Source organism: Podarcis gaigeae (assembly GCF_964106915.1).
Source record: "Podarcis gaigeae genome assembly, chromosome: 6".
NCBI lineage: Eukaryota > Metazoa > Chordata > Lepidosauria > Squamata > Lacertidae > Podarcis > Podarcis gaigeae.
The window spans coordinates 35,340,084-35,363,063 of NC_139682.1; the positions used below are offsets into that span (position 1 = coordinate 35,340,084).

A 22,980-nucleotide genomic window follows, 5' to 3' on the forward strand; every position below is an offset into this window, starting at 1 on the left:
CTGTATGATGTATCTAAGTTGAGATTTAACTGCTGTATTAAATTTGTGTTTGTAAGCATTGCACATTTTGTTTTTAGTACGTATGATACAGCAAGCCTCCTAAAGATACTGACCTAGATTTTTATTCTTTAACTTTGCTATTTACTCATAAAGCGGGCCCATCTAACAAGTAAATAGCAGGCCTGCAGAATGATCCAACCCTCTTTTGCCAATCCACACACTTGCCTGCATTGCATTCCATGACTTAGGTAGTTGATGTTCAGAATGTCTCAGGTTTAGTCCTTGAATCCCCTGCCTGAATCTCCTGGAGAGGCACTGCCTGTCAGTGTGGGGTATACTGAGCTAGTTGGACCTGTAGTTTGACTTGGGATAAGGCTTGGGATAAGGAAGCTTCCTATGTTCTGTGCACTTGTCTGTGTTGCCCTCGGTTAAATACAATACTGTTATACAGATACCGGTACATCCTAAAAATGTGGTCCTTTCTTCCAGGTTGAGGTACCCAGTTATAAACTGCCATCAATCAGTCCAGATTTTTTAATCTTATCAGGGGAGTAGATAAGGAGTGGTGATTACGTGAGGAATGGATGGTGATTGTGTGAGGATTAACTCTCTGTGGAAGGTTCCTTTTAAAACAGAAAGTAGCTTTTGTCTGGCTTTTGACTTGAAACCTGGACCATTCAGCTGAGTTCTACCTTTATGCACTGATCAAATTGTCTTGGCAGTAGGGATACATTTCCTTTCCACCAGTCATGCATCCTTTTGAAAGGGGTAAAAAAATATGCACAAAACATGTTTGTTTCAGCTCAATACTTGCAATATTTTTATTGATTGATTTTCTTTACTCAGGAACACAGATATTAGGATCACCTGAGAGAAGATTTTCTTAGAACTGGATGAACTTGCTGTTTCTCACACAGATATTTTCTTTTCCATTCTATATTTTAGTTGCCTCACCTATGTGGCAAAAAATTTGAATTATGAAGTAAATGCTCAACAGATATTAAATCTTATCAGCGTGAAGGGATGGGGGAAAGCCTGCTTTGCGTCCACCTGACAGGCAGTGGCATAAATAAAAACCAGAGACATCAGTATGTGAATACAGAGACTTAAGGGCAATTCTGTGATAAGATCTCAGCAAGGATTGGCTTACTCTTCAGTGAGGAAATGTTTGTTAAGCTGATAGTAGGTAGAAAACACAATAGAAAAAAGTACCTGAAGCCTTTGCTTTAATCTGGCTTAATTAAGGAAATACTCGGGAGAGGCAACATTAGATGTTTGGTCCTTTTAGGTAATGAATGATTTTCATGTAATGATTTTACGAGGGCAGGGTATAAAAACATCAAACAAACGGCCAACAAAAGGTTTGTATATTTTGAATCAGCAATGATGATTTTCTTCCGTTGGTAGTTCTCTGAACAATCAAGGAAGTTTATTACTCTGCAATTAGCATCTTACAATAGCATCTCTTTATCATCTGGTGACTAAACAAACACATCAGCTCAAAGTATCACTAGAACTGCCTAATTAAATCATATAGTAATATAGTTTCATATGTGGAGATGGAAAGCCAGGAGTAACAAGTGCTCCTGGGATCCTGTTTTGTTTAGGATCTGCATTTGATAACATTGGGCAGAAAAGCACAATGTCTCTGCATGCAAATAGGACACAAGGCACCTGCATTTAATTATTGCTAGGGTTGTGGAAGGTAATTTAATTAGTTTAAGCTCTATTGAAAGCTGAGGTATTTTTATGTGAGTGATAGGCCAGCTTTGGATGCATTATTTGTTCTCTACATGACTGTGATGGTTTCAGAGGATTTAGGCACATGCTGCAGATAGGAGAAATTACATAAGTTTTATAAGATACAGATATAATTGTATCTTAATAACATGATTGTGCATTAGAAAACTGGGATGTACTATAGCACATCTTGCCAAAAAATATCAAGCAGGTGGTTCTTCAAGTCTTTACTAGAATTTTTTCCAGTAACTGCAAGCCATTATGCACCAGTTCCCATACAAAATATGAAGATTATAATGCAGAGTTTACATTACACCCATCAATTGCCAATATGGAGATAAATCCAGTCTGTACAACATGGTTGTTGACAACTAGTATCTCTTAATTTCAAACTATTTCCCTCCAACCCTCACACTATGAAAAAATATCTCAATCTCACCCTAATCCCCATCTCCAATGGAGATGGGTTTGGAGCAATATTGTATAGTTTATTTCTCAGCTCCTGGGGCAAAAGCATTAGTAGGGCAATTTGTAAGTTCATAAATTTAAAAACAAATAAACAAATTTCCCCCTAAACAAAATGAACTGAATTTGAAAGAGGGCAAACTTTTGGAGTGGAGTGAAGAGATGCTGCTGCCAAATTAAAGATGTAATGAAGTCCTACATGTCTTCACTGTCTCCTTTGGCTACCTGACATTGAGTGAAAAGCAAGAAGAAAGTCCTGTCTCCAGACATAGGAATTATTAGTCTACAACTTTTTAATGTCAACGCTTATAAACAAAGGAGATACAGCATTTCCATGAGGGGGTGAGACACTAAAAGTTTGAAATTGTTATTAACTAACTTCTTCAATACTTTCTAGGCATGAGGAAACAGCTGATAATTTCAGAGGAACATGATCCCTGTTTTTAGTCTCCTTCAGACATGCTTTATATTTTATTAATTACAATATTTTAATCCCATCTTTCCTCTAACAAACTCAGAGCAGCTTTCATGGTTCTCCAACCCCCAACACCACCATATTATTCCCAAAAGTGTGAAGTAGCTGAGAAACTTTGTTTGGCAACTTTGGTGATTAAGTGGTATATAAATAGCTGCAATAAAAACATGGATATTTATAGTTATTTTCTTTAGCGAAATTATACAACACTTTTCCATCCAAAGCTTTTCAATGCACCTTTCCATCTGAAGATGCATGTGCTTGTGTTTAACACTGTGTTTATCATGGCTGCACCAGTATATTAATACAAGTAAAATGTGAACAGCAGGTGCCTAACCATTTAGTTCACATGCCTAGAAGGGGAAGGGGGATAATTCTGTCTGGCAAGCAGAAATGCTTGTGCTGATGCAAAAATCAGAGGAGCTCAGTGTTGAATTCCTTCCATTAGGTTTATTTTGAGTAAAACCTAGTTGAATGTCACCCAATAATAATACAATAAAAATGGAGTATTTCTTTGTAAAGAAACCTTTTGACGAAAATTGGCCAAGCTGTATCTAACTCACACTGAGACTCTATCAGCACACTTGACTGCATGTGCTGGCCTTCTAGAATGAAAGAACCCTGAGGCAGTGAGTTTGGCCACCTGATGACACATAGAAACTATGAGAGTGATCTCAAGCTTACTTTCCCACAGGCCAGGAGGCACCACCCTGCTTCAGTCCTCAGCATTTTTAGGTCTGTCCAAAGTTCACCCTTACCAAGCAATTGAAACAGCTCTTCTAGAGCTAGCAAAATGGCCAAAGTGTATGGGCAAAATGTTGAGACGAAATGGGGATGAGTGTTACTTGCCCCTCCTCAAAGATGCAGCAGCTTCAACAGTTTTCAAAAATGTCTAATGGTTGTGCCAGCACCTAATGGCAATTAACGTTTCTTTCAAGTACAGTACAGTCTCTCAGGTCTGGGGGATAAGTGTAGTAAAGCCTTGGGATTAATATCTTTTAAAAATTCTGCACAAGATGCAATACTGAGGAGTAAAACACTTAAAATTCAAATAAATGTTAAAAGAACCTTGGTCAACCCACCAGTCTTTATGTCTATACGTAATATGATTTTAAAAGTGGATGAGTGGAATGGTTATAATCCCTGGATTAAAATAATTGTGTTATTGTCCAATGTACAAGGTTCTGTTTCTATTTCTCAGCATCATTAAGTGCCTTAACATTTATGAAGCGTACCTTGAATGATCATGCCTGGTAGAAGGATGACTTTTCCCTTTGATGTGGCAGAAGAACCGTTTCCCATCTGTTTAGTGTCACTGGATTTGTTCCCCATTTCTTTCTAATATGGAGCAAATGACAAGATATTAAACATTTATCCTCTGGGAAAGGCAAAATTGGTCTGCCTTAGTCAATTTCAGGGTACAATGACAGGTGAATCACAAATTAAGAGAGCTCATGGCAAACAGCACTTTGACAAGAATTGTAATGCATCTCAAAAATAAGTTTTACCCTTGGTTTCTTGGTACACAATACTTTAGCTGTTTAATTGTCTAGGTTTCATAGACACAAAACTCTTTTGGTTAGGAGAAAGCACAATCACTATATGGCAATTGTACGGACAATTGTTTGATCAGTGTGTGCACACATGGAAATCACGTACTGGCAAACAACATTCCACCCTGATTGCCAGTGTGTGTGCTTACTACTCGGGAAAAGTTTAGTATTTCAAGTGGTCTTTACATAGTGACAGTATCTTGCTACTCTTAAGTTTGGATAGCAGGTCACGTTTACAAATACCTGATTTTCCAGGCTTTATACACTGTACTGGGAAGTGCCTATGATGGCTCATTTAACTGGATGTTTTCTCTTAAGTGACATATGGACCTTGCAAATGTTTTATAAAAATGCATGTAAATTGTTTTTTAAATAATTTTTATTAATTTCCCATTTAAACATATATAATCACATCATTATTGTCCACTTTACCTCTTTGGCTCTTTAGAGCCTATCAACTTCCTTCCCTCCCACCTCTTGGCTTTCAAAGTTAACCTTTATATCACAGCATTTTATATATTTTCCAATTCTAATAAGACTATCACAAAATCCCTCAAAATTTAAATAAATAAAGGTAAAAAAATCTCATTAGAAATCTTCAGATAACCCTACTAGTGTTGTTAATTGCTTACAATGATCTTTCAAATATTGTATAAATTTACTCGTCGGTTTTGGATTTCCCCCGTCGGCTTTGCCAGTTCTGCAAAATGCATGCAAATTAAGTCATCATGGCTGCTTGAAAAAAGGGAGTGTTTTTGATTTCTCACAAATGTTATGTTATATGAAATGTTAATGTATTATATGAGTTCCTACCCTTTCCCCTATGGTGTTGTGTACTGTATCATTTAGAGAACCTGTACTGTCATTGGTGAGGGAAGAGGACAACTCCATCCATTTCCTTCCTGTAAGGATTCCAACGGCCATCAAGTCTAGTGTCCGCTCCTATGCGGCAGGAGCAGTTCTGCTCTTTCTGCCTGGACCTGCTTTGCTCCCAGATCTGCCTGGGGTGGGTGAAGAATTTTCTTGGAGAGGGGATAATCTCCAATACAGAATTATATAACTGCATTGTAATAACTCTAATAATGGATGTCTGGGGTTGCTTTCTTCTTCTATCCTCCCCATCCCTCTTTCCTCACATCATGTCCTTTAGATTATGAGACTGAGGGCAGGGGCTCTCTTACTACTGATTTTTGTAAGTTTACCTGGCAGACTTTTTAGCTAAAGAGCAGGGTATGAATGTGTAAATAAATAAAGATGCTGTTGCTCTTGTACAGATCATTTCCAAACATTTCATTCTCTCAGAGATAATAATAATTTATTATTTATACCCTGCCCATCTGGCTGGGTTTTCCCAGCCACTCTGGCCGGCTCACAACAGAATTAATGATGATTATAATAATAATAATAATAATAATAAAGCGATAAAACATCAGACATTAAAAGCTTCCCTAAACAGGGAATAATAGCACTCAGAGAGATTGTTCCTGCTCTCAGGCCAGGAATTTCGTAGATATTCTTTACCTGGTTTCCCCAGCTTTGGCACTGTGGACTTTGATCTGATTTTACGTCCTTAATGTAAGTGACTAAAACCAACCATAAACATGCTTGTTCAAGAAGCAGCTCCCACTGCCCTGAATGGTTCAGGACTGCAGGTTCATCGATTGCAGGGAACACAGATGTCTGGAGGGTGTGTGCAGGGCCGGATTTGGGTTTGATGAGGCCCTAAGCTACTGAAGGTAATGGGGCCCTTTGTCAACAACAAATTGCTGCTGTTTTTTGTGTTGAATATATGCTACATGGTAATTTATGGGCCTAATAGGTATCTAAAGCCATTTGCACATAACAGAATATGGATTCTATCAAAGTAATTGTTGAACTGAAAAACAATTAATAAGTATATTAATAGTGAAATTCAATTAAGAAGAAGTATACTTTTGGGGGGCCCCCAAGAGAGCGGGGCCCTGAGCTATAACTTGTAAGTAAATCCGGCACCGGTCTGGAGGGTGTCACAATTTCTGTGCAATTCAGAGTGCTAGGCTCAGACACCCTCAGGGCAGGGAAAACAAACAAGATGAATTTTAACAGGGAGAAATGTAAAGTATTGCACTTGGGCAAAAAATAAAATAAAAATGAGAGGCACAAATACAAGATGGGTGACACCTGGCTTGAGAGCAGTACATGTGAAAAGGATCTAGGAACAGATAGGTAGCCGTGTTGGTCTGCCATAGTCAAAACAAAAAAAAATTCCTTCCAGTAGCACCTTAAAGACCAACTAAGTTAGTTCTTGGTATGAGCTTTCGTGTGCATGCACACTTCTTCAGATACACTGATCTACGAGTCTTGGTTGACCACAAACTTGACATGAGCCAACAGTGTGACGCGGCAGCTAAAAAAGCCAATGCAATTCTGGGCTGCATCAATAGGAGTATAGCATCTAGATCAAGGGAAGTAATAGTGCCACTGTATTCTGCTCTGGTCAGACCTCACCTGGAGTACTGTGTCCAGTTCTGGGCACCACAGTTCAAGAAGGACACTGACAAACTGGAACGTGTCCAGAGGAGGGCAACCAAAATGGTCAAAGGCCTGGAAACGATGCCTTATGAGGAACGGCTAAGGGAGCTGGGCATGTTTAGCCTGGAGAAGAGGAGGTTAAGGGGTGATATGATAGCCATGTTCAAATATATAAAAGGATGTCACATAGAGGAGGGAGAAAGGTTGTTTTCTGCTGCTCCAGAGAAGCGGACACGGAGCAATGGATCCAAACTACAAGAAAGAAGATTCCACCTAAACATTAGGAAGAACTTTCTGACAGTAAGAGCTGTTTGACAGTGGAATTTGCTGCCAAGGAGTGTGGTGGAGTCTCCTTCTTTGGAGGTCTTTAAGCAGAGGCTTGACAACCATATGTCAGGAGTGCTCTGATGGTGTTTCCTGCTTGGCAGGGGGTTGGACTCAATGGCCCTTGTGGTCTCTTCCAACTCTATGATTCTATGATTCTAGGGATCCACCTGCCCCTCTGCAGCAAAGGGAACAGTGTGCTAACTTCTAAGGAGCACATTTGCTGAGGCGAACCTGGCTGAGTTTCAGTTGCCAAGAAGGGGGGGGGGGCAGTCATTGAAGTCACGGCTTACCGTATCACAAGCACCGTTTCCGATTTTGCTCCCCCCCCGCAAAATATGAAGTGGGCAGGGCGTGTGTGTGTGGGAATTGCCTCTGAGCATATAAAAAGTACCCCGGGAGGGAGACAGAGGTTACATTTAGGTGGGCTGCTGAAGCCCCAGAACCACTTATATATTTAAATACCAGTTAATAAGGGGCCTTACTGAGCGAGACTGAGGAGCCCACTGGCGGCCACAGGGAGACCCGAGGCAGACCCGCTCCTTTCTGGCAACGCCGCCGCCAGCTTCTACGTGCAGAAACGCCACTTTCCATTTGCCCCTAGTGGATATTTCCCCGCCTCTCCTCGCGAGCGGCGCCCCCGCTACAAAGACTCCCCCCTCAGGCAACCTCTCTCACACAAAGGCGCCTCTCTCTCTCTCTCTCCTATAAGGAGAAGCCGCTGGCTCTTTGCGGTCGGTGGGGGAGGCCAGCTGGCCAAGCCGCTCTCTTTCTCTCTCCCTCTGACCCGCCGGTGCAAAAGCCCGCCCTTTGCCTCTCGGCTCCTCCTCCTCGCCGCAGGCAGGCTCCCCGCCCGGCCCGTTATAGTGCGTGAGGGGGCGGGAGCGCCTGCGAGTAGCGCTCGGGAGACTGTCTGGAAGGAGAGACGCGAAAGAGAGAGACGCGGCGTGGGGAAAGGGCAGGAGCGCGTCGTGTGAGTGCCGCTGCGTGCAACGGGTAGGGAGGGCTTCGGCTGCCCGGCTGGGAAGGCGGGAGGCAAAGTCCTCTCTCGGGGCTCCTGGAGCCAGCGGCGCTCCACGTGGCGCGGCAGAAAGGGGTGGCCGCCGGCCGTCTTGGGGGCAGCTTTTCGGTCTGCCCGCTAACCCCGGAGTAGCACCAGCGCGGGGAAATGAGGGGGGGGGGGCGCGGACGGGCGACACGAGCCTGGGGAGCCGGGAGCACGAGGTGGAAGGGGCGCGTGGCGACGGTGGGGTGGTGCTGGCACAGAGCTGGGGGGGGGGGGTTTAAGCCCCGGGGGATGCACTAAAGCGAGGAGGTCCGAGGCCCAAGGTGGCCGGCCATCCTGCCACGTTGGCCATGGGGAAGGGGGTCCCGTTACTGATCGTTTATCGCTTTATCTTTAAGTGAGGACTGCTTGGGTCAGGGGCCATTGCATTCATCTGTTTCCTGATTCCTGGGGATTTGCTGGGCTGGCGGGGAGGAGAGGGGACTGGTTGGCTAGCTTCTTTGTTTGAATTCAGCATGTGGTGGTTTGGGGGTGCATGGCGAAGAAGGATTCGTTAATGTTTCTGCTATGTATCTTACAAGGGTTCGAGTTGGGTATGAGTAGTTGCGCGCATGGCTTGCTTGCTTTGCATGCCTGCATTCGTCTTGAGAGATCAGAGGATATCTGACTTCCCTGTTGCACAGGCGCGCATCTCTCAGCGCTGAGATGCAGGCTTTGAATATAGATAAGCCTATCTAGCCCACACTGGGTAGCCCTAGCAACTCACCTCAAAATGATTTGCAGCAGAAGTGCGAGAGGGCTTACCATATTCCTTTAAATGTCCTATTATACTTGACAATCCTCAATTTCTCACCGCTTGGTTGTAGTTCAATGTGTGCTCTGCCTCCACTTCAAATACTTTTGTTGGACTTAATGTGAGGTGGTAAATTAAAAGTTCTATCTTTGATGGCTTTCACACACTGATGTCTTCACTAGATGTTGCAACCTCCAAGTGATGGCAACCATGTGTGAATTGACTCTTAAGTCTAGAACCAGTGGATTATTTACAGTGAAATACAAGGATGTGAGCTTGCCTTGTGAGATGATGCTAACAGGTATGTGGAACTGCTTGCAGTTCTGGTTGTGGCAAATGAACAAACATTGTTCCTTGAGTGCATCACCTCTTGTATCTTTTGAAAAGGAGACAAACCTTTAGGAATAAAGCCTTGCCTGTTTCTTGTGTGAGCTCATCAGCATTTCAAAATAGGCACTCTTTGGACTTGGGGGAGGACAACTTTCTCACAATGTGATTTGCCTAGTTTACTGTGCCTTCTTTTGGTGACATTTTGAACCTTAAAGACTGCTGACACATCAGGTTAGCTTAAAGCATTCTTGGGTACAGAAGCAATTGTGCTGAACTGGCATACTGTCTGTTGTTTTCTTCAGGCACAAGCATGGCTCAGCAGTTACACCTTCTCAATAAGGAACCAGTAATTCTGTGTCCCTCTCTGTTTACAATTTTTAATAAAGAAAGTTACTCACCTATTTAATACTTTAGTTATTTCTTGCATTTGTTGACCACCTTCCTTGGTAACAATTTCTTGCATGACCTGAGTTTTGTTGTATGGACCTATTGTCATAAGGAATCTCAGTTCTATGTCAGGAAACTATGTTACGGAGTTGTTCAGGTCTCTATATCTTTTGGAAAGTACTACATAGCTTGAGGCACAATTATCAATAGGACTGAATGATTGTTCCTGCTGTCTGAGAAAGCTGATCAGGTTATGATTATGATATATTCTTTTGCATTTTGCATTTTTCATTTTCAAGCTATTAATGTCTTCAGTTTTAAGTAAAATATTAATTGGTTGCTATGCAGCACACTGTACAGTGGTACCTCGAGTTACATACGCTTCAGGTTACATACGCTTCAGGTTACAGACTCTGCTGACCCAGAAATATTACCTGGGGTTAAGAACTTTGCTTCAGGATGAGAACAGAAATCGTGCTCTGGCGGCGTGGCAGCAGAGGGAGGCCTCTTTAGCTAAAGTGGTGTTTCAGGTTAAGAACAGTTTCAGGTTAAGAACAGACCTCTGGAATGAATTAAGTACTTAACCTGAGGTACCACTGTACTTCCAGATACAGAAAGGTGCTTCCAAACATTTTTGCCTCTTCACAACTTCAGTACTTATTAAACTTTATTAAAATTTTATACTAACAAATGTGATTGGGTGACCTTAAATACATTATATTCTGTCACCTCTGCTTGTAACTGCTTTCCTACAAATTTGATGATGAGAACCTTCTAATTACACAGCAGCCAATCATGGGAACATGACTGCAGTTAGAAAGCTGGAGAGACATGGATGCATCTGTGATACAGAAGGCTGATCGCCGAAGAATTGATGCTTTTTAATTATGGTGCTGGAGGAGACTCTTGAGAGTCCCATGGACTGCAAGAAGATCAAACTTATCCATTCTTAAGGAAATCAGTCCTGAGTGCTCACTGGAAGGACAGATCCTGAAGCTGAGGCTCCAATACTTGGGCCACCTCATGAGAAGAAAAGACCCTGATGTTGGGAAAGATTGAGGGCACAAGGAGAAGGGCACGGCAGAGGATAAGATGGTTGGACAGTGTTCCCAAAGCTACGAACATGAGTTTGACCAAGCTGCGGGAGGCAGTGGAAGAAGACAGGAGTGCCTGGCGTGCTCTGGTCCATGGGGTCACGAAGAGTCGGACACAACTAAACGACTAAACAACAACAACAACAACAAATGATATCTATGATAATACCACAGAAAACAAATGGCCTGTAATGTACATGCAGTACTGGAGACCTATTTCATTTTTATGTTTAAGGCAATGAGATGATTGCTCATTGTTTTGCTGTGTGATCTGTTCAGTGTATCTTTTCCTCAGCATGTGGATCTGTCTGAGTTCTGCATGCATTTGATTAAGCCATGTTGATGGTGGTTAAGCACCTACCATATTTCTGCACATTTCAGAAATGTTGCAGTCGCTTTAAGAACTACTGCCCAGTGGAATATAGTAGTGCTGTTCACCTTCTGGTTTTGCAGCTGGCTGTTGTTAAAGAAGGAACAAAACAACTCCTTTACACTTTTCCATTTCAGGTACAAACTTTTGGAGATGAATGCGTGCCAAGCCAGTGAAGGGAGAAGGAACAGCCTTGGTTTAGGCAGGCATTCTTTATAACTTCTGGCCCATATTTCCAGTCCTGTTGTAACAGCTTGGCTATGGATATGCCTGTGCCAAGAGGCATTTCGTTTCTCATAGTTGCAGATAACTCTCTAAAATACATTCTGGTTGCATCATGTTGCAATCATAAACTGGCCAAGTGTCAATCAAGGTAGCATTGAGTGTGTAGTATGTTTTGTGTGTCCTTGGGTCTACCACCTTGGCTCTAGGCATGCATACCTGGTCAGCATCACCTATATTTTTCCACCAACCTTGTTATTTCAGTTTACCAAACACTTTCCCTATTTCTCTTTCATTTCTCTTGTAGCCCATAGTACCATATAGCTTTTTGCATCCAGACATTCTGAGTTCCTTGCTCTCCTAGGTGTTGCTGGTTGAGTTCTGAACAAATAAGGGTGTGTTGGCACCTGTGTACTTTGCAACTTATCTTTTCATTCTAGTCCCCCCCCCCCAATTGCCCTGGTACTAATCTTTTCACATTATCTTTTATATATGTATTTCCTCCTTTTAAGACTGGTGGCTTCAGCTTTTTTCCTTTAGAAAACATTTCCTAAAGTAAAGCTGCATTTTCATAATTGTATGCATGTTAATAGCATAATAATAGAAGACAGGGGAAACTTTATGATGAAATGGATGTGTATGAGCCTGTGCAAGGCTAGAACAAGTATCTCTTTCCTACTCTATAGCTTCTAATTCATATTAATTATACTTTAAACCAGCCTTCATCTCCTAGTGGATAGTAAAAAACATTAGTGAGGTGTATCGTGAATAGGCATGTTTTGGCAAAATTGTTATGTAGAAAGTTTCCATAATGAGGGAAAGGGCAGTGGCTGGGAAAGATACCATGAAATAGTTAGATCTGGCTGATCAAGGGATGATATCAGCTCTTTCAATAGAAGGTAAACTGTGGACAATGAGAGTAAAGCTAGATATGGTCTGAGGCAGGGGAGCGCGTGCCCATCCGTGTGTGCACACACTATTTCCGGCGCACTTCCCGGTCGGAGGAGCACCGGAAATAGCTTGTGTGCATGTGCACGGGCGTCCTCCGACCCCAACGTGCACTGGAAGTAACGCATGCACATGCGCAAATAATGCTTGCGCATGTGCACAAGCTATTTCCGGTGCTCCTCCGACCTGAAAGTGGGCAGCTGCGCAGCGCAGCGCAGTGCCGGTAAGAGTGGGCGGTGGGGGTTGCCGCAGTCCGCATAAATGAGTCCCTCAGGTCTTAGTTTGGGGACCTCTGGTCTGAAGTGTTCATACATCTTTACTCCTTTTAAACTTTTGCAAATAACTGATAAGACTTTCTTGACAAAATAATAATCCATGGCTATATATTTTTTGGGGTAATATGGAAAATAATAGCTCATTAGGAGTTTGATGCAAGGGGAAAGGTTTAAGCCTCTCCCCTATGCTATGATCCAAATGCAGACCTCTCAACAACCCTTTGGAAAGTTTAAATGAAAGCAGAGATGCAATCCACTCGTTTTTGCTCACGGTGATGGATCATGGAGATACAGACCACATTATTTCTTTGTATTATTACATTCAAAAATAATAAAAGCCCGCTCACTTCTTCCCACTTTCGCAATTTTACAGTAGATCAACTTGAAATGTAATTCAAACAAAACTCTGATATTCTGTACAGTGAGAACTGTTCAAGCAAAGCTTCCTGCTCCTTATGGAGCATTATCCATGAATCTTGTGCTTCTCATGCAATCTAGAGCTGCCAGTGGATTAACTTCTTTAACAGAGCTGTTTTGATCTTAGCTACTTAACTGAATACTAACCCACAGCAGTGAGGGTTTATATAACACTTTGGCAGCCCGATCCTATAGTTCTCCTGCGCATAACTGTGGCAGAAACCACAGTATAGTGGCATCATACATTAAATAAAAGGAGTAGGGTCATAACAGATAACGAGTGCCCCCACCACAATACCTGCCTGTACTATCTGTGTTCAAAGCATAGTGTTGCAGAAGGAATTTGAAGCAGGGCTGTTTTGACTAGGACCAGGAAGACAGTTCAAACAAGATAACTTGTACACCAGAATATACTGTAAGAAACCGTCCCTGTGGGAAATTATTCATGCTGCTTTCTAACCTTGGAGCACACACTGTAAAGCAGGAAAAAGTTTTCAAGGCTTTGGGTGGCCAGGCACCTGCTTTGGTTTATTTATTTGTTTCCAGTGGTTGGATTTGTTGCTTGACCCATGTTTTCGCATTCAGGATAGCAGGTTCTCCTAATGCCTATTCTTTTAATTTTTTAAGATTTTTACTGTTGGAGGGACGCGGGTGGTGCTGTGGTCTAAACCAATGAGCCTAGGGCTTGCCGATCAGAAGGTCAGCGGTTCGAATCCCTGCGACGGGGTGAGCTCCCATTGTTCGGTCCTTGCTCCTGCCCACCTAGCAGTTCAAAAGCATGTCAAAGTGCAAGTAGATAAATAGGTACTGCTCCAGAGGGAAGGTAAACGCCGTTTCCGTATGCTGCTCTGGTTCGCCAGAAGCAGCTTAATCATGCTGGCCACATGACTCGGAAGCTGTATGCGAGCTCCCTTGGCCAGTAAAGCGAGATGAGTGCCGCAACCCCAGAGTCGTCCACAACTGGACCTAACCGTCAGGGGTCCCTTTACCTTTTTACTGTTGGATGTATACTGTTTTTATACTGATTTGCATCATTTTCTACGCAAAATATTTAAGGATATACATCAGTATCCATTAATTTACTGACTTTATTCAACATTGCATAAAAGTATTCCTCTGTTGTAGGGGAATGGATCTACAAAACTGTTTTTAATTTTCCTGGAGCTGGAAGCCTAAGCATTTCAAGTCTTTTATTTAAATGAACAGGGTTTGTTTAGATGAGTAATTTGGAAAGTCTAGTGAGTCCTAGCACAAATAAATTCCTGAACTGATAGCATGTTTTGCATGATGCAACTGGGTTATATAAGGTATTGGTAACTGTTACCTACGTTTTCCCATTTTAAGCTATCGGAATAGACCGAACTGAATTGTAAAGATCACAGAGTAAACTGAACTGGTGTAAAACACTGTTCTAGAAGTCAGTCCTAATAAGGCAGAGAAACTTCTAATTTTTGTGTGGAATAAAGGCCTGGTTACAGAGATGCTGTTCTGTGAATAGGAGATCTATCTAGCTGGTGCCTGAATGGGTTAGCTTTTTGTTAATCTGTGCTAACTCCATTTGCTTCTAATATTTAAGATGTGCCAATATTAATTAAAACCAACCTGTTCAATCAAGTGCTGCCGATGGGAACAATTGTACTGAGTGGCTCTACGAGATTAAAACATTCTGTCAGGGCGTTGAGCTACACTGCAGCATATCCACATAAAAATGAATCTATTGGCTCATAATTTCTAATAAATCTAGAAATGAGAACCATGGAAGATCAAATAAAAATCTATAGTAATTTAAACAAGAGATGCATTGAACATCTCATTAAATAGAACTGCAATATGAAGGTTCTATACATTAGTGACAGAGCACAGAGCTCATTCTCTCTCCTGCACCTGATAGACTGTCCCATGTACAACCTATGGCAGGCTTTGCCATCTTGGTGCCTTCTAGATAGTCTGTACTACAAATCTTTTCAGCCCCAGCCAACAAAACATTACTTACATGGGAAAGGATTCCATCTTAACATACCACAGTCCTCTTCAGGCATTACATGGGAATGAAATACTAGGGCATCAGCCATCTTTCCTCAATTGTTACCAGCTGTGTGGTTGCCACTTATTGTCCTCCTCTTGAGATTTGTGGGATAACATGAACATAAATGCATCCCGTGTTGAGATTATCTTTATTAATACATTTGAATTCTGAGTGTACTTTGGAATTGTACCATAACCTTGGAAGCAGGGTGAATGCTTCCATCTTGGTGATGATTTCTAGTCCTGAACTCTTGTCTTGAGATGCTTCACAACTGATGGGAAAAAAATACAATTTTACTTATGGGTATCTTGATTCTAAGTCAGTTTTTTAGTGAAAATCTGAATCTCTTATTTCATTCCCTGTAACTTTGAACACACTGAGTTATAAAAACAAATTGTACTATTCATACTAATTACACTTTTGCTTCTGCTATAAACCAGCAGGGTAAGGGACTTCAATTCAGGCTGGCTCTGTTTTTGGCTAGCTATGCTGTGTTGTGCCACAGCATATAGCTTGCAAAACTGCATCAGTTCCTAGTCACAATCATGAGTACGGTAATTTAGACTTATGCTTGTATTGAATGAGTCTCTCTCTGGGTCATTTTGGATACCGTTGGCCTGGTGCGCACTAGATGTAATCATTGTGAGAATTAACATATGGATAGGACCCTAACTAAACAATAATATAATACTGGGGGGAAATCTAAAAATATCTTTTTAACATTCATAGCCTTATTCACTTGATCTGGAGCCAGTTCCTAGTGTTTGAGATGAAAATATATTTGTTTGCATACTTTGTTGTACTTTGATCTTGTGCTGACTTCTCAGAGCAGGTAAAGTTAATATGGCAAGACTGGGTTTTAATGTCCTCTAACTTTGTATGCATGCAATCTAATGAGTCCCATTGTAAGATACAAGACATTGCAATCTGACTTTGTTTTAGTGTTGGTAAGTAAGTAATGGGGTGCTTTTTGTCATAATTGTTAACATGATCAGTATCTGAAAAATACAATTTTATTGCAATTTTATTTTTCTCTATGATATTTCATTTTGGGCTGAGCTTGAGCATTGTCACATATAAGTGATTTAACACTGACCTTGCTGGTCCATATTTCCATGACAGACTGCAGATGGTCCATAGTTCAAAGTCTGGAGCAATAATTAGGAAGAAAACGGTTGGAAAGAAATGTGAGAGAAGGTGACTGGGAATCATTGTGAACTTCCAGGGGAAGGAATCACTTTTGTAAACTGATGAAACACTGGCTTTCTCAGATCTGAGGTTTAACTATTATGTTACTTCAAAACAGATAGGCTTTCTGCCTGGTGAGCTGGGGAGGGGACAATATTCATGTATGTATTGATAAGAACGTGTGAACTCTGTTGGGGCTGAACATTTATGAGTAGTGTGTCAGAATGGAAGATCTCAGTGATTTACTCGATTTACTTCCAAGTAGTGTGCTTTAAACTGCTACCTGAGAGATTTCCCATTAATACAATGGAGATTTATTTTTCTGATCTGGAATATTTTTCAGAACCTAAAATTCTTAAAACTTGATTTCAGCTTGAAGGAGGTAGACAGTAATGTTACTTCATACTTGATTTCCAGCAATTGTGCTAGACTGGTAATATAGCAGAATATAAGAAGAGCCTGCTGGATCAGACCCATCTAGTCCATCATCCTGTTCTCACAGTGGCTACCCAGATGCCTGTGGGAAACCCCCAAGCAGGGCCTGAGCAGAGGACAGCACTATCCTCCTCTGCAGTTTCTAACAAGTGGTATTCAGCAGCATATTGCCTCCAGTAAGAAAGAGCACAGTCATCATGGCTAGTAGTCAATGATAGCCTCTGTCACATGCTTTTAAAACTTCACATGAGCCTCAGCCTCTCTCACCTGCAGCTCCTACCTGTGTGCACCTTTCCTCTGATTATTCCGTTTTTCCAGTTTGCCTTCTCTTGCTCTCATTCCTTTGGTTAGCTTCTGTCACAGTCTTCCTCTTCTAGGACCTCATTATTATCTAGGTCAATGGTTCCCAATTAGCTAATTACTGAGGACCCTCTATTTTTCAAAAGCCAAGCCACAGACCCCCTACTTTTGAAAATTTTGATAACTCTCTGGTAGTTACCTCTGCAGAGCAATTTTTGAACCAAAACAATGGATAATGAGCAACAATTTTAGGTATGCAAAATAATAGCAGATTAGGGCTGAGCGATATCTGGTTTTCAACATTGTGATATATCAGCAGCTAAGCATCACAATATGTCACAATGTTTGAAATTGGAGATCAGGCATGGGGATGAGTGAAGGAGCAAACACAAGAGATCAGACGGGTGGGGTGTTTGTAGATCAGGCTTGGGGATGTGGGAAGCAGCAGCTGTGGAGATCCTGCAGGTGGGGTGAGTGCAGATCAGATGGGGGTTGGGGGGAGGAGACGAAGCAGAGTCACCTCCACTCCATGGATTGAGTGGGAGGAGATAGAGATGGGGTGCATCAAGCCGCCGTCAGTGGGGCAGCCAGTGGTGGCAGATGGAAGAAGCGTTTGGCATAATAATCATTTCCTACTGATATCTGCTCCATCTTTCCCCTCTGGCAAGGAGTTACTCAACTCATGAAAAGCACAGTCATTTGTTCTGCAGTTCTTGTGGCAGCCTCTTCATTTTAGGCAGAGTTGCTAATCCAGAAGCTCTATTGTTCCCTTTCTACCCCCATATGATCCTCAAAGTATTTTCACCCACCGCATGAAGCTTCTTTTCTTCCCATTCATTTTGTACCTTAACACCCACTCTCCCCCAGTGTCGGCTTCTTTCCTTCCTGGTCATTTTACATTCACTTCTTTCTTGTATAACTTCTTTCCCCTCACATCCCCTTAACCATTCCCTGTCTGTTGTTCCTGTTTCCTGCTGTTATATATTAACTTTTTATCACTCGCTATAAGTTGAACGCTTTCTCTGGCCCTTTCCTCTCAGAGCATGCAAGGAGGTGCTGACCCAACACAGTGGTGCCTCGTGTTACGAACTCTGCTAACCCGGAAGTAGCTGCTCCTGGTTGTGAACTTTGCCCCAAAATGCGAACTGAAATCACGCACCGGAGGCAGGCCCCATTAGCGAAAGCACGCCTCAGGATAAGAACAGTTTCAGCTTAAGAATGGACCTCCAGAACGAATTAAGTTCGTAACCAGAGGTACCACTGTAACAGGACTAAGGCATGTCTGGGAGAGCAGGGGACAGGCAAATGAGGAAGCAGGGCTGTGGCACTGTAAGTAATGATTCTGAAAGTAGCCCAAGGCCCACTATCTGAAATGCTGCTGTAGAACAAATTTGACTAACTTGCATATCTTGGCACCTAGATGTGAGTTTAGTTCTATTGAGTTTCCCCCCTCTGTGCATTTTAGTACTAAAATCACCTAGCATCAGTGTTTGAAACTCATTGTTCTAGGCACATTTTGTGATAGGCAATTTCATTAGCAGAAGCAGTTTCTGAGCAGTGGATGCATTACTGTGCCTAAGATTTCAGATTAAAACTGCAGAGTGGAAGGCAAGGAGGACCCTTTTCTGCCTCGCTACTTCCAGCTACTATTTAAAGGCTGGAGAAGAGACCCTTTTAAGAATATGAAGGGGGTGGGCAGGGGGAAGGACTAGACTGTGTGAAAAATGAACATAATATTTTAGCTGCAGTTCATTCATTTTCAGCTTTGTATTCTTGTTATTAAAAAGTGTGCCTAGACATTCCATTGTTGCGCCCATATCCCCGGTTTAAGGTGCAATTCAGCTCCTAGCTTTCACATCTCAGTTTCTAACGCTTCCTGGCATCAAACTGTTAGTGTTCCCAACTCAAGATTTGTACACTTACCATACAAGTATGAATTTAGAGGTGTCCCTGAGAGGGATATTTAAGCATAACTTTGGAAGGAAACTACTTGGAAGGCTGGGACACGTGTGGTGCTGTAGTCTAAACCACTGAGCCTAGGTCTTGCCGATCAGAAGGTCAGCGGTTCGAATCCCTGCGACGGGGTGAACTCCCGTTGCTCGGTCCCTGCTCCTGCCAACCTAGCAGTTCAAAAGCATGTCAAAGTGCAAGTAGATAAATAGGTACTGCTCCGGCTGGGAAGGTAAACGGTATTTCCGTGCGCTGCTCTGGTTTGCCAGAAGCGGCTTAGTCATGCTGGCCACATGACCTGGAAGCTGTCTGCGGACAAACGCCGGCTCCCTCGGCCTATAGAGCGAGATGAGTGCCGCAACTCCAGAGTTGTCCGCGACTGGACCTAACAGTCAGGGGTACCTTTACCTTGCTTGGAAGGCTGCTAAATGAAACTTTTGGTCTGTGCAACTTGTGTGTTTATCCGTAAGCCCATTCTGCCCCATTTCTGCATTCTTTGTTTTTAAGCTAGGAGAGAGCATTTTAAATATGCATTTGTGAACCTGTTCCTCACCCTCCTTACATTTTATAGTGCATTACATGTATTAGATGGAGGAACTCCTTGACACCCTCATAAACATTCAATTTTATTATCGCAGGGGGGGAAAACCCTACAACAACATTTCAAGACGTTTATAAAATACTATGTAGATAATCTTTAAAAATATACTAATCCATTCGAATCAATATATTCTGAATTCTTAAGAGTACTGTTTAAATAAAGTATCTCAACACTGTCCAGCAACAAATGTGGAGAATTCAAAGAATTTGGTTTTTCTTTTTATGTAGAATTTTTTGAGGGACCAGTTATAGTTTATATGTTCTGGCAGTACAGATGATGCCCAAAACAACAAACAAATAAATAGCTCCTTATTTGCTTCTCAAGAAATCGTTTGATATTTTATCAGAATCTGGCTTATACTGTGATCTAATTCTTTGGTTTCAATTGGCTGAGGAGTAAATAGTTGTTCCAGATGCTGTTTGAAGGAAGTATATGCAATTCCTTAAAAGTAGTGCCATTTTAACAACAACCAGCACTGCACAAATATATGCAAATTAATCTCTCATAGAGGGATGGGGGACTTGTGGTGCTCCAGCTGTTATTGGCTAGTACTCTGAGATGATGAGCAGTATAGTCACAGGTTCCACATCTCTGTTCTAGAATAAGTTTACCATATTTTTTTCAATGAATCTGGGGATACTTTCTGGATGTCCCATGGTCATATTATAAAGTAGTTGTGTTCTGTGTTACAAATCAAGCACTGCTAGGAGTTGCTTCTTTTCCTTTTCCAATGTATGGTATTTCTCATCAATAAAAAAATTGAGTCTGGCACGAGCAAATTTTTATTCTGAAAGTGTGGCCTGGACTAAAAAGTTTGAGAACCACTGGCCCAGTCTATTAAGGTTGTTCTTCCTACACTTCATCTTAAGACAGACCAATTTTAAAACCAAGCCACCTTTTTCCTCCCCACTCCTGCTTAGATTAACATCCAGCAGGAAAACCGGAAAGCTTGGTCACTGTTATGTGTCACAGTGGATGGCCTAAAAAACATATTTACCTGCTATGAATCTAAAGTGCTGGCAAATTGCATTGTTCTTGTGAAGGAGAGGCGCTGCTGCCACTTTTGTAGAAGTCTATCAGTCTTCTGCCTTTCCTTTACCCAAGTTCAGAGACTGACCACACAAAGAACATCTCTTTTTTCAAGTTGCTTATGGGATATTCTGTGGCTGATGTGAGAAGGAATGTTGTATCGTTTCCACTAGTTGAAAAACCCTCAGTAGTTCTCTGTCTGCCTGTTGCTGACCTTAGTTCACCCTGTGAGCTTTGCAATAACCAAGGAGGCCCTCAATTGTCTATTGTGTGGTGCTGAGCCCTTACAAGCCCCAGATAGTCACGTATACCAGGCAGAGCCAGATTTTCTTCTAGCCAAGGGGACTGAGCAAAACTCCACTTGAAACAAATTATTTTTGTCAGATGAAACAAGAGGGGAAAGTGACTATGATGAGTTTTATTTCAGCTTGTGCCTGTTCAGATAAATACTGTTGAGATTTTGTTCTGTTCAGACGTTTTCTTTCTGTTGAGCAAGTTTGTCCCCTTTTAACTGCCTTACAGTTTTTTTAACCTATCCAATTAACTGGGAAGAGGTTTTCCTCTGTAGATAGGGTGGTGACACAGCTCCATTTGAAAAGTGCACATAGCCAGATAAAAGGCATTTAAACCTATTCAGAAGCACTATGTAAACCAATCTTGTGCAGCAGAGGCAGTATAGGGTAATTGCTTTATGAACTGATAGGAGAAAGACCATGCTTGCCATATAGAACAGAGTTTGTTATTTACCCACTCCAGTAAAACTTTAGATATGTTTTCATGTTTTAATTATTTTGATACTACTGCCAGTGTCTGGTAAATATTGATTCCAATGTATTTTAGTTTAATGCTTGCAATTAAATTGACTCTCCCAAACCCAACAATAGTTAATTAGGGTGGACTTCATAGCCAGAATTTGAAATAAAGCAAATGGAGCAACTTGCATTGTGTACATTGTGGCCAAATTGTTTATATAAAAAGCTGAAAATGTTTATGACCTTCTTGAATGGGCCAGTAGAGCAAATCTGGCCAAGCTTTTTCAGGAGACCTTTCTCAAGGGGCAGGCACTGGAAAAAGCCCTGTTTCTGGTAGCAACTAACTGTTTCAAAATCTGGTGACACCTACAGAAGGGTCTTGTCACTCAATGCCAATGGTTTCTCTCTCTGTGTGTGTGTGATATGAAGATGCATAGTTGGACTTAAATTTGTTGGCCTGCACCTTTAATTTTGGCTGGAAACAAAATTATAGCTAGTGGAACAAAGTAGTATCCAGGAAGCAAACCTATGAAATCACTTACAGCTTTGGATGTCAGGGGCAAACCTGGACCTAGAGAATTCCTGGTTTGTGAATCTGATTTTTAAGCAACTGTGACATCAAACAAGATCAGCATATATACTGCCACTCTAGGCAGTGCGCCAACGGTTATAAGTCTGGACTGAGTATCTCGCTCATCTAGTCTGCTACTAGACTTTAGAAAGATGTTCAGGGAAGCCACTGACTCCCCTGTCTTTGATGAGAATACAAGAAGGGAGCATACCTTGTCCCCAGTCCCCAGATACAGTTAGCCTCATAAAAGATCCCTGTGGAACTTTGCTGGATCTCTCCGATGAAAAGGAACAGCCTCATCAGTCTCTCAGCACCACCTTCAAGGTCAACCTTCTGGAAAAATAGAAGCGGAAGCATTGCAGAACCCCTGCACTTCGTCTGCACAATTGGCTTATAACTGGTCCATGTTTCCCCTATCTACAAATACAGAGTGTTGACCAGGAAGACAAAGGCACTTTCTGCCCTGAAGTCCAGCCAAAATCCCATTCCATCCATGAGTGCCTGAAGCTGCTTGGCCATAGCTTATTATAATGACTTCTGACTAGAAAGGAGAAGCTAGACATTGTTCTGTAACTTCCCAGTGTATGAGGGTCCATGGAGACCCTTTCCCTTTTTTAGCAGGGGCCTGGGTATTACTGCTGAAATATCTTTCTCCAGGTTTAATGCTTGCAAGTTTATATGCTCGGTTGTTTTTTAAAATATATAGGCCTGGTCAGAGACTTAAAATTTCCAACTGTTCCACTTGTTCAGCCAAGTTATGGAGCAATGTTATGAGCAGTGCCTAGCTAACATTACTGCAAGTCAAGGCTGTGGATGGCATGCACAGCTGGGCCCCTGGAGATGGGCATGTTCTGCTCCATGTTCAATGGCTGGCTTATGTACAGCTAACACCTACTGGAGCTTTGGGAAACTTTGGTCCAAACAAAGCTAAGCTTCAGGAGCAAAATACTTGACAAATGCAGGACAACACTATCTCTCTAGAGAAAATGATGCAACTAAATATGGTATTGGGCCCCGATGAAGGCTGCTCATATGTGTGTTTGTGTACCTGCACTGATCAGGTGTTTACTAGCTGTTAATAAATATGGTAGTAATTTGCAAAGATTTTAATGAAGGAGCAAGTGACACTGGCTGGATTTTGATAAAACATTTGGTGACAGAGAGGTACTTCATACTTGCACCTCTTTCCCTCTGCACCACAGAGGAGCTGGAAAAACA

The 22,980-nt window shown here is 42.0% G+C and overlaps 1 protein-coding gene and 1 long non-coding RNA gene across 4 annotated transcripts in view; one reads left to right on the plus strand and one right to left on the minus strand.

Annotated features, from left to right (window-relative positions):
• Window positions 1-792: 792 nt before the first annotated feature.
• LOC310847577 lies at window positions 793-17,055 on the minus strand. Its single transcript, XR_014565900.1, has 4 exons — window positions 10,182-17,055; window positions 7,554-9,936; window positions 3,916-4,018; window positions 793-954 (listed from the first exon to the last, which is right to left on the minus strand). It is a non-coding gene; the product is annotated as an uncharacterized lncRNA (long non-coding RNA).
• SLC16A1 (solute carrier family 16 member 1) overlaps window positions 7,911-22,980 on the plus strand; it is a 40,086-nt gene continuing 25,016 nt past the window's right edge. The window contains exons 1-2 of one of the 3 annotated variants that reach the window (XM_083745441.1): window positions 7,961-8,041; window positions 9,050-9,168. The gene's annotated coding sequence lies outside the window, so the exon portion shown is untranslated. Of the gene's footprint in view, window positions 8,065-9,049; window positions 9,169-22,980 lie in introns of all 3 variants that reach the window. The other 2 variants (XM_083745439.1, XM_083745440.1) reach the window with 2 other exon arrangements.